Below are 12,204 nucleotides of genomic sequence, written 5' to 3'. Positions count from 1 at the left end.
AATTCTATATGCCATTGAATTGTAATCAAGTTTTTCCCGTGGTTCTTGATGTCATGAGGGTGCTTGTGACAAGATTCTGAAGGAATGTCGTATCATTCCAATAGTATGTCTTGTATCTTTCACTTGAGACATTATTTTGACTTGCCCAAAGATCTGACCTCTTGGGCCTTGCTTATTCCTTTCAGACAAAAGTCCTATAAGCGAATAAACTAAATAACAAATCAATTTTTAATGCACTGATTTTTCTCAGGGTTGACTCTGAGCCCTGGAAGGTTGAACCTAGAAAATAAAACTGTAATAGCGTCTGCTTTTTGCTTTTCTCCTTGACAGCCCACTTAGGGGAGGACTCAGCCCCGACAAAGAAACATTATTTGGCAAATAATCTGATCAATTTTCTTTATATTCCTGGCAATGAAATGTTAAGAGCCCACCTCAGTGTTACGTCACCTAAAAAGTGCAGAGTCCTTGGCAGGAGATTCAATTTTGAACCAAAGATCCAATTTCATGGAAATAAAAAGTCTTACCTAAGTGCATTAAATAGATCTTTAGTAGAGTAGTTAATACCAATTAAATGCTGGGCTGTCTGAATCATGAATTACCCATTCAGACATGATTTTGTTTTTCTCCTTTAAATAACTCAGGTTTTTTTCGAGGCTGGGTCATCCTCATTTCTTTGGGCCATTCAATCCCAAAATTTCCTGTGTTTGAGACCAATGATGGGAAATGCCATGCTGGCTCAGCAGCTTGTATTAAAGAGGAATTTGGACATGTCAGGTACTTTCATATTTGATTAACTACAAGGACTAGCCCAAAGGATGTTCTTGGTCATGTTATTTATTTATTTATTTATTTATTTTTAAAAGATTTTATTTATTTATTTGACAGAGAGATTACAAGTAGGTAAAGAGGCAGACAGAGAGAGAGAGGAGGAAGCAGGCTCCCTGCTGAGCAGAGAGCCCGATGTGGGACTCAATCCCAGGACCCTGAGATCACGACCTGAGCGGCTTAATCCACTGAGCCACCCAGGCGCCCCTTGGTCATGTAATTTTAAGTAAAAAGAATACAAGACCGACCTAGCTTCAGTCTTGAATCCTTTGAATGACACGAAAAGAATACGGCTGGTCAGTGAAGTGGGTTAGAGACTTGTCAAAACAGTAGAGAGAAATAGTTTTTCTCAAAACAAAGCTGGTTATAGTTGCGCTCTTTTGGGTCATATATGCTGGTTTGTATTCAAGAACCAGTCCACTCTCAGACCCACGCCACTCCCATCTGAATGTGATTTTTTTTAAGTATGTTTCTGTTTCTCCACGCTGATAGGTTAGGTCCTCAGAGAGGCTACGTTTATTAAGGCCTGTCTTTACCCTTGCAAGTCCAGGGTCAGAGGTCAAGGATTCTCCACAGAGAACAACTGGTAAAATGACACCCCTGCCCCCAAGAATACCTCTATGCCAGGCCTGTGCTTCCGGCTGTCACGGGTTTATTCTCTGCAGCTGCTGTGACACAGCTCTTCTCTCCACACGAGGACATGTTCTCAGAATAGTGAGGTGGCTCGTCTGAGATGACAGGGTAACAGAGCAGCACCCAGGATTTGACTTGGAACTTGCGGGTTCCTCAGTGCCTGAGGTCTTTGGTGGTCTCCGCTTCCTGTGGAGGAGAGGCCAGACAGAAGAGTAGGATTAAGTGGATTTGAGAGAAGGGGAGATGAATGCTTGGATTCTTACATAATGTTTTGGCTATCCACAGGGGTCTGCTGCCCAGCCTCCTAAAGGAATGTCAGTTATTCAGTGTAAAGAACAGGAGCAGAAATTCCTTGACTGGCAATGGGATATTTTCCTCCTGCCTCTCAGGATTTGGACGAACTTTGGGTCTGTGTCCAATATTGGCCTGTCAGGCTCAGGCTTGACAGGAGCAGGGTGGGGCCACCGGAAGGGAAAACAGTTTGGATTTCCTGGGCACCATTTGGAGGCCTCCCAGCAGACCACGGTTCCTCATCAGGATGTCTGGGCAGTGTGCAAAGTCTCCCGCCTCTTGTCCCTGCTTTGATGCACTCTCGGGGAGGAAAGCAGATTTTTCTTTTTGATGCACCTACCTTCCCAATTTGGGGTTGAGGTCAGGCTGAGATGTCAGCGTAGTTCTGTTACTGATGATTCTCCATCTGATAAGTAGAAACTAAGGGAGAAGGGGCGCCTCAGTGGCTTGTTGGAAGCATCTGTCTTGGGCTCAGGTCATGATCACAGTGTCCTGGAATTGAGCCCCACATCAGGCTCAGTGGGGAGCCTGCTGCTTCCCCTCCCACTCCCCCTGCTGTGTTCCCTCTCTCTCGCTATCTCTCTGTGTCAAATAAATGAAATCTTAAAAGAAAAAAAAAAAAGAAACTGAGGGAGAAAACCAAAAAGACCTTCGCATCTTCAGCAATACTTTCATCACCTCTCAGTGACATCGAGTGGGGATTTAGAAACATTTTTAATTCTCAAAGGCACTTGGGCGGTCTCTGCCTAATCTTTTTAAGGTGGCTTGTAAGAGGCTGTCATTTTAATTTCTTTAACACAGCTCTTTTGCTTACTTAAATGTTCTGAGTGACGAAAAAGCACCAGATTTCTTTCTTGAATCCTGTTTGTTTGACCTTTGATAAACTTCGCACTTAGAAAAGTCAGCTTTTTTTTGGAAGTGGTTGCTGCTCATGCTCCCGAATGCTGAGATTTTTCAGCAAATTTACAAAGACCATTTTGTGATTCTTTTTTTTAAAGCTAGAGAAGGAGCTCAGAGAGTGGCCATTGGGTTTTATTGTCACGATTTCTCGTCGCAGATTTAAGAGCAGTTGTGGAATGAAAATTCATAATTTCAGGAGTGGATAAACACTAGGTCATTAAAAATTAATTTAGCAAGTAGTCTGTTTTGTGCCTTTTTTTTTTTTTTTTTTTGAGGGAAAACAGCATCACCCTTATGACAGATGCCTGGGGGGTCTAGAGGCAGAAAGAAGGTGACTTGGGATGAAGAAACGGAAGGAGCATTTTATGGATCATTTGTGAGGTTCAAGGCAAATGGGAGTTAAAAGGGAACAGGAGCCGGTGTGGTCAGCCCCTTGCCACGGGAGCTTTGGGAGTAACCCAAATTCCTGTCAGGTGTCCCATAAGCTGTGGGTGGTGGTGGGGAGGTGGGCAGCTGTTCCCTGTGTCCAAGGGCTGGGCCAGGATGAAGGAAGTGGTAGCAAGCAGCTGGGGAAGACATAAGCACTTGCCAACTTTTGAATCTTGAAAAATTCACCGGGGACAAGGTTACCTGCCATAAAAATGCTGGTAAGTAGGAATTCCCCAAGAACATTTTCCATAGACCTTTTATTTTTTTTCTGAAAAGATAATTAAAGCACATGGCGGTGCGGTGGGGGAAGGGAAGGGGTTAAAGCAATTGATTTGAAAAAAGTATAGAGGGGGAATAAAATCTATCTCAGCCTGAGAAACGGTCCATTAGCCCGTTTCTTGGGTACCCCCTTGAGGGTTCCTGGCCTGTCCTGGAGTGTCAGCACCTCCAGAAAGGCCCTCCTCTGGCAGAGTTGGCACGTTCCCTTGGTCATTTCCTCCTATTTTTATGCTTATTCATCCTGTGGCCTGTGTTCTCTTTGACATGCCTATTTTTTTTTCCCACCCTCCTGCGGGGAGAGATAACATTCTCGGACTTAATTCTCATCTGATAAGTTTTATTTTTAACCAACCTCTACATCCTTTTTTCTTTGCTTCTTATTTTCCTGAGCCCACGTGCACCTTGGCCTTCCCCAGCTTTCTCAGAAGGTGTGAGCACATCTGGTGACAACGGATGGTACTGGGCTGCTGGGTGTCCCCATCTTGGAGCAGGCACTCAGGGTGCTGGGAACCTGGCTTAGCTTCCAAGGGGAGGGAAACTTTCTCCTCTGCACATGTTCTTGTTTTTAACTGGGCAATTCACTCTTAACCTCCTGCTTCCCTTCTGGGCTGTCTGTAAGTTTCCTTTGTCAATACATTTCTGTTATCTTGATGAAGGAAACACACTTTAAAACAAAACAAAACAAGATAGCTGTGACTTGCCGTGATTAGCATGGACTGTCTTCCTGGCCGCCACTTAAGGCTCCTACCCGTGTGACAAAGCCATGACTGGACATGATGTTTCTTGGATTGAGATGAATGAAAGCAGCCAGTGTCCACCCAACCGAAGGGAGAAGTTTCTCTTCTGGTTGGCTTTGTTGGCTACTTGACCTCTGACTGAGGCTTTCCCAGACAAAGATGCTAAGAGTAAACTGATCTCAGTTATGGAAGTATATATACCTTCTTTATTTTTCCTTTTAGCTTTTAACCTGCCCCTCCCGCCTCCCCAAATATGACTGAATATGATTATGGCTGAAAAATTTTCCAAACACCATCACCAGGGTGAAGAGGAACCTTTTAACCTGGAGAGGGGAATGGGCTCTGCAGCTACTGTGACTGCATTCCCCAGAGAGGGCTGTGCCTGGGAATGCCGCTCAAGACTTGAACTTCATGGCCTCCAACTGCATTCTGTTCTCGGTAGACCAGTTGTCTCTCAAGTATCACGTAGCTCCGTCATGCATTTTATCTATAGTTTTGCATTTCCTATAACACCATCAAAGCCCTGGAAATGAAAGCTAAAATAAAAACGATCTGTGATACAGTTATATAATTTCACAGGATGGAAGACAATTATTAGAGGATCCAAGAATAGGGCTAATATAATGTAAACACTTTATCCTGTGTACCAAGCAGGGTCTTGGGGGAAACAGATGACCCCTACGAACTGAGATAATTGGAGAGGAGTTAAGTGAAGGGACTTTTTTCCAATGTGGGGAGGGTGTAGGGAAACCATAAGAGAGTAAAGTACCCAAGTCTATCTCAGCAGGTGGGCTCACCCCAGGCATGAAGGGGTGTGGGAAGTGGGAAGGCAGGGCAAGAAAGTGGTATACAGAAACAGAGGCAGGGCTGGAGAAGATCCCTGGCAGGAGCTGGGATCTTTGCTGGAGGAACCCAACTGGCTCATGGGATCCTGCAAGAAGGGAGCAAGAGGAATAAAAACCCCGCCCTCCTGCTGTTTCCTCTTCAGACCTGCTGGAGCACACCCTTGGTTAAATGCATCTAGAAGTCACCTATCACCCAAGTCCACTGACAGAGACACAGGTCAGGCTCCTGAGGCCCAGGACAGGACATAAGGGTGAAGAGTTAGGCGGGGCAAAAAGAAATCAGCACAAATGGCCTTCAGAATTCTACACAATCTAGCCCCTGGCTATCTCCCTGTCTTATAGCCTCTCTCTTGCTACTTTTTTCTTTGTCTGCTATGTGTCTGCAAGACTAACATTGTCCTGATCTTCAAACAAATCAGGTTTGTCCCTGCCTCAGGACCTTTGCACTTGTTTCCTCTGCCTAGAGAATTCTTGTCCTACCACTATGCCTGGATACTGATCATCTCAGCTCCATAAAGAGGATTTCTCAGCCTCCCATTTCACCCTCCAGTCATATTCTATCTCACTATCCACTTCTATTTTTACATTTAAGAGAATAAAAAAAGTTTTATTTTGAAATGTCAACATTTATTCTGTAAGTGACATTGTTTGCAACTGTTTAAACTCAAAATGAAATACTTAGATATTAGCTTAAAAATATGCAAGGGTTACCTATTTTTTTTTTATATATATAAGTTTCTTCTGGGTCTGTGCAAAACTGGACATCACTGGTAGAGCTCAACAGGGATCATGTGAAGGAGTGAGCGGTCCTCCTCTATGAGAGACAGCATGCCTCTGCTTTTCACCAGGGCCACTAATACTGTACGTCTTTTTGCCACAATCTCCCCCAAGAGCTTCGGTGAGATTCTCTCCCTGCTCTGAAGGCCATACCCTGCCTCATTTGAACTCATGTGGATCCAGAGCAACCAAATTTTGAAGTGACTACTTGAGTTCCACCTAAGGATTTGGTCTGGCCACCAGACCAGGGAGATTTCCCTGTGTTTCCGAAGGGTCCCACCCTCACTCCTTTCAGGCACCATGGAAAGTGGGGTGATGCTGGAAGGGCGGAGTCTGGTTGGGAGAAATGTGAAGACTGTCTCACACTTGCTAATTTATGGTAAGCTCTTGCGGCATGACCTCATTTAGGGAGGTGTGAAGCTATTGTGGATGGCCTCCTTTCAAGTGCCCTGATCCCTGGTCCCACCTTAAGCTGGAGGCCAGTACACCTTTGCCAGCGTCTGACCAGGCAGACCTTCATTCCCAATGAAGTGGGGCCTCTGCCATGCGATTGCTGGGTGTTCTCATAATCGCCCCTACTTTTGAGGGTAGATTCATCAGTTTTGGTTTGGAGGCCAAGATTTTGCTCTGAGCTCTGTGACTAACTAACTGATGGACCCCTTGCTCACCTGCTGTCACAGTGTTGAAATTCAAGAGGAAATGTCATGGACATCTAAGAACAGGCCAACAGAAGAGGACTCCTTGGACTTGTTCTGGAAGCCTAGAAAGCAGTCACGGACTAAGGAAACCCTCAAGGCTGCTATCCCCCTCAGTTTCTCTCTTCTGCTCTCCTTCTCTTGGCTGGACAATTTCTTCCAGACCATGATAGCCTAGCTAACTGCCATTCTAGCTGCCTCCAGTTTTCCAATTTTCCAGAAAAATATGATTTTCAGAGCTCACCTTTTTGGGCCAGACCAGAAGCCTGGACTGACCATCCCAGGGTCAGGTGTCTGCCAGTGCTGTGGCTGTGTTCCCTATGAGGCTGTTTCTTCTGAAAGAGGATGTGGGCAGTGTGGGCCCTTCCAGATCGCATAGGATCGCTGACATTCCCTCTTTCTTTTCTTTTCTTTTCTTTTTTTTTTTAAAGCAGAAATGAAGTCATTGCAATCATTGTCACTTAAGAGGTGAAAGCTAGGTTTTAATTTTAATACACATCTACTTAGATGATGGTACATTGCCTATTTGTTGTTCACATGTGCTCTGATCTGTGAATCAGATTCACGGCTCTCCGTATCTGGGGTCTGAGAGATGCAGAAAATAGGTTGCAGTGGGGGAAAGCAGAGCAGATGGGGATTGGGCTCCAGGGAACGGAGGGAGGAATGCAGGGGGTGGGCGATGGCAAGCACTTGTTTTCATTTCACACCATTTCCGGAGGTGGGCTCTGCCTTGTCCCTCCCTGGACTCGGTGGTTGGATGAGACATACCAGACCCTGGCTGAGAACTTAGAGCCACACAAATTAGATCGTGTTTCTTAAACCCACATCGGAGTCTGGTCTTGGGAGTGAAACATGTGCTCCAGAGAATAACTACATCACGGTCATTTCTTTCTCTATTAGATTATGGCCAGCTGCTTCTAAAACAAACAAACAAACAAACAAAACAAACAAAAAAAAAAAAAAAAGAAGAAGAAGAAGAAGAAGACTCTATATTAGACTCAGAAGGACCTATAGGATCCAATTCGTATTTTTCCCTAAGTCTGAGCCATGTGTTTCTCTTGCATCCATCAGGGCGCTGCCAGTTAGAAATCATCATAAAGCAGAGAGCTTGAGGCTGCGTCAGTCACGCCCACCATCTCCAAGGAGAGGCATTAGTGACAGCTAACCACCTGGAAGTGCTCCTTCGCCCAAACAGCCAGGCTGGTGCTTAGAGGTGTTCTTAGAGGTCAGGGGTTCCTCCCTCAGCAGCTTAAAGTTTCTCCGGCTCCTCCGGGTTGCAGGTCGCATGCTTTTTCACCCTTGCAAAGTCACTGTCGCCACCCTTGAACCAGACTCTGCGTCCGCTACCGCAGGGTCGGAAGGGTGGTGACACAGTTGCTGACTGGACCCGTGAGCCTGCGCCGCTGTCGTGCTTTCAAGCTTGGAGCGAGTTGGGCTCTAAGATAAGGGAAGAGCCCTCTGGCTGCACGGGTGGGACGCCCAGTTTCAATGTTGTTGGGGGAAATGCCTTTTTTTGGGTGATGAGCAGCATACACCCGCAGGGGAAGCTGCAGGCAGCCAGATGCGACCATGGGCGTCATGTGTCTGTGAGATGTTGGCGATTCTCCTGGGTGCTGAGACGGAGCCCAGGAGGCTGGGGTGTGATGTCGTGGTCATCGCCGATACTTCACAGCAGCCCAGCAGATAGCGGGGAGGCCACATGGCATCGTGGAAACGACGTGGACTTCCGAGCCAGGCATGGTTTCGAATTCCTGATTAGCAGTCTGTAAACGTGCAACCTCTGCAAGGTACCTAACCTCTGTATGCTTCAGTTTTTTCCTCAGTAACTTTCCCCCCATTCCTGCTGATGATAAGATAACTCACTTACAAAGTGTTTCCTGTCCCTGTGAACCTGGGCTCAGCGAGCTCTGAGCTGTTAGTGCCCGACAGCCACAGGCTTCCTCCAGGAGGCACAGTGATAGTGCTCTTTAATTTGGACGTTGAGAGAGCCACCTGGCTGTCCTGACTTCAGGACTCCTACCTGGTACATGGGCAACCGTGAATGACAACAACATGACCCACTGTTAACTGGAGCAATTGATTAAGCTATCAGGGGAGTTTCCTTGCCCAAGGAGGATGCCGAGAGCCATGGATGACAGACATCTAGGGCTCTGCCTGGGTTCTGTCCTGGGACCACTAGGTCCATAATACAGGTTGGCTCTGCACTCTTCAGGCAGCACTGCCCAGGGCTAACCCCACCGGGAATGAGAGGTTTGGTTACTGAGCCAGGTCAAGAGCCCTGGGACAGCAATAGAGTTGGGTGAAGGAAAAGTGGCTGCATGGAGAGTGAATAAGTTAGTTACCAATTTACTGTCTCCAAATATACCCTCCTCTGTAGGGAGAGTGGAATTAGACTCTGCAAGACCTTTTTCCTTTGCCAGTCGGCACAATGCCAACTTTTGTCGGTAGAGGGTGCTATAGGGACGTTGCAGGAGGCAGGGGCACCTTCCCATTGGGCTTGTCTCCGGCAGTCATGGGACTATGTAGGACACTGAGAGAGGCTTACCCTCCAGCAAGCTGTGTCCCCAGCCCCTAGACCATCTGCTCAGCTTGTGGGCACCCAGCTGGAGGCTTCCTGACCCTAGCCTCAGCTCCCCCCACGGACCAGGTCTGGCCCTAGGCCATCTAGAATGCTCCTCCATCATCCAGTGGGCTGTAGGCTTGTCCTCTAACAAGAGACCTGAATCTGGGGATCTCTAGGGAAGGGGGGGAACCCGTTTGTTTTTTCCTTGGTTGCTCTTCCTTAGCCCTGTTCTCTATTACTATATCCTCCCTATAGAGAGTTTCTCCTATTAATCCTCCCTGATCAAATTCCTATGTAGTTTGTCTATTGCCTGGACCCTGAGTGATAGAATGGGTACGGGGAGTGGTCCCAGAAAATAAATCTCAATCTCTCTCTCTCTCTCACTCTCTCTCTCTCTCTCTCTCTCTCTCTCTCTCTCTCTCTCACACACACACACACACACACACACACACGGTATTTGCTCTAGGCTTAAGTGCAGTACTCTGCTCCTTGCTAATGGGAAATGGGATGCTGGCAATCTTTGGCATTCCAAGGAATCACAAGGAATCGAGCTATCATCTGTGGTTACTTGTGATGCAATGTCATTGGAAGCAAATGTCTTGAGATCCCCAGCAACTGCTGGACTGGAATCTTAGATAAAGAACTAAAAGAACAGGACTAAAGAACAGAGCCGTGGAAGTGGATTGGCCTGAGTCTACTAGAGCGTTTACAGAGAGGAGAGGACAAGTTCAAGTCCATTTGTTCTCAGCTCAGATTCTGGTCTGATTACAGGATAGCACAGAGTTTTTCTTATAGCACTCCAAGGATTAGTACTTCCGTAGTCACAGGGCTGATATTGCTAAGAGTCAGGTACAAAATGTAATTGTGTGGATTGGAGAGTTAGGAGTGCTAAGTTCATAGTGTTGCCAAGTTTCTTTCATTCAAGTTTAGGGCATTGACTGGGAAAGGATGGAATTCCAAAACTAGGAATGGAAATGTCTGGTTAGACTCTGACAAAATGAATAGTCTTGAAGCCCCAAATCACTGCAAGCTTCCCGTGCCCACGGAAGGGTTGTGCCCACAGAAGGGTCGTGCCCACGGAAGGGTCGTGCCCACGGAAGGGCTTGCATTCCTTTGCTTAAAACCTACACGATCAGCTAGGGTAGATGTCTCAAAAGGGGATATTCTTTCTTCTGAAGACCCACCCCAGCCATCCTTGTCACACTTGGCTCTATCACTGGGGTCCATTCCTAGCAAGCTCTGGGGACAGAAATATACTGACACCTGAGAAAAAGTGACTTACACACTAAAGATCCTGTAAGACTTTGCTAAGAAATCAGGAGAAACCTGGAAAGGAATATAGGGGTGGATTCCAAGGATGTTAGACCTACTCCTGTGCTTAGGGGTTTTCCTTTCTTATATTTTTATGAAGATTTTTTGCTTTCTGTACTTGGAAATTCTGGGGCTAATACACAACTGTGTGTGACCATTAGGGTTTTTGTGGACTATGATTTTTAAAAAATATACATCTCTTTGTTTTCTGTTAGTGACTGTTGCCTCTAACTCTGTATTATCTGACATTATTCTTGTAGAATTTTTCTGATAGGTGGTGGGTTTTTTTTTTTCCATTTCTTTATTTTTGACTTTGTGGTGGTGTTTTATTTTAGGGGTATCTCTTGTAAATAGCTCCTGGCTTTGTTTCTCCTCCTACAAGCCCTCCGTTGGAGTCCCTGATGTGTTTGGAGTGATGTACCTTATTTTACCCTGCTTAGTTTCTTGTTTTGTTACTTTCCTGTCTTTGATCAACTTCTTCTTTGTTTGTTTTTGTTCTTGTTCCTATTTTTCACTGAAGTCATTCAGAAGCAATATGCTATATTTTTCTAGTAGTTAACCTTGAATTTTTGATGTGCATCTAAATATTTTCTTATCCCCTGGAGTTCATCAGAATCTGTAGCTTCCTCTTGTACAAAACAACCACGTCTACACATCTTCAGATCCTTCTCGATTCCAACCACCTCTCCTATTAAGAAAATCTCAGATACTCGTTCTAGGGTCATTATTATTATTATTATTTTTCCTGTAATGAAGAATTTTTAGAGGGCTTTTGTTTGTTGGTTTTTTAATTGCCTTCTTGGTTCTCATCGGTTTCTATGTTTTCCTTTTGGATTTATTTTTTTCTTTAACAGGGGATTATCCCATAATATTTACTAATGAAGAACAGAGACCCAGACTCTTTTTTTTTTTTCTTTTTAAAATTTCCATCCTTAGGTTTTTTTATTTTGCCTGTGTGTGTGTGTGTCTCTTGTTCAAGATCCCAGCTTATTTGTTTTGCAGGCTATCCCTCTGTTTGTATTTGTCTGACTCCTTCCCTGTTTCAGGTTCGGCCTAGGGAGATATTGCTGGCCAGAGTACAGCCCAGACAAGGCTGTGTTCTCATCAGCGGGGGGGTAAGGGACACTTGGGATGGTTTGTCTTGTTATAGTAAGTTTGATTCCTTGGCTAAGGTAGATGTCTGTAGAGTTTCTCTATACTCTACTCCGCTGCAATCTCTTACCCCATTATGTTACCATCCATTGGTGATGTTTACGCTTGCAAAATAATGATTTTCGATTTTTGTCTTTCCCGTGACAGTCACTGGTTGGCATTCTACTCTCCAGAAAAGCTTTCCCTTTCTCTCCTCTCTTGTGCCATTCCTTTTAAAATAAGGTTTTGCGATCAGGGTGGATGGATTCGTGAATGATTTTGTTGATCCAGTGTTACAAACTACTCCTGTCCTTTTTCATTCTGATGCTTCAATTCTCCCCAGTTTGGCCATCTTGAGCCCTTTCAAGCTCCGGTGTTCAGGGAGCCTGTTCTTGTGAGATTCCCCACCAGGCCTGAGCGCACTTCCTAACTTTTCCAGGGCAAGATCTTTTCAACTTCTTTTAAACTTACCCAGTCTCAGCCCTGCAATCTCTCCTTTCTCTAAGGTATCCTAATGTTCCTTTAAAGTGGGGAGCAGTGTTCTGAACTAAGGTCTGGATACCACAGCACTCGGTACAGAGATGTAATTGCTTCTAGGGCCTTTCTGTGGAGGGCTAAGCGATCTCAAGTTGACACTGATGAGGTCTCTTAATTCTATTTTAATATCACAGGGTTTTGTTTTTTTTTTCTCTTCGTCCACCTTCCACAGTTGTAACTCTCATCTCCCACAATGAGAACCTGGGTTCCCAACAACAGGTTGGTTCCGTTCTGTGATAAATTGACAGTAT

The sequence above is a fragment of the Mustela putorius genome, unplaced genomic scaffold (assembly GCF_011764305.1).
Source record: "Mustela putorius furo isolate JIRA1106 unplaced genomic scaffold, ASM1176430v1.1 tig00003898_pilon_pilon_pilon, whole genome shotgun sequence".
Taxonomy (NCBI): domain Eukaryota; kingdom Metazoa; phylum Chordata; class Mammalia; order Carnivora; family Mustelidae; genus Mustela; species Mustela putorius.
Note: the sequence above shows the minus strand (reverse complement) of the source record.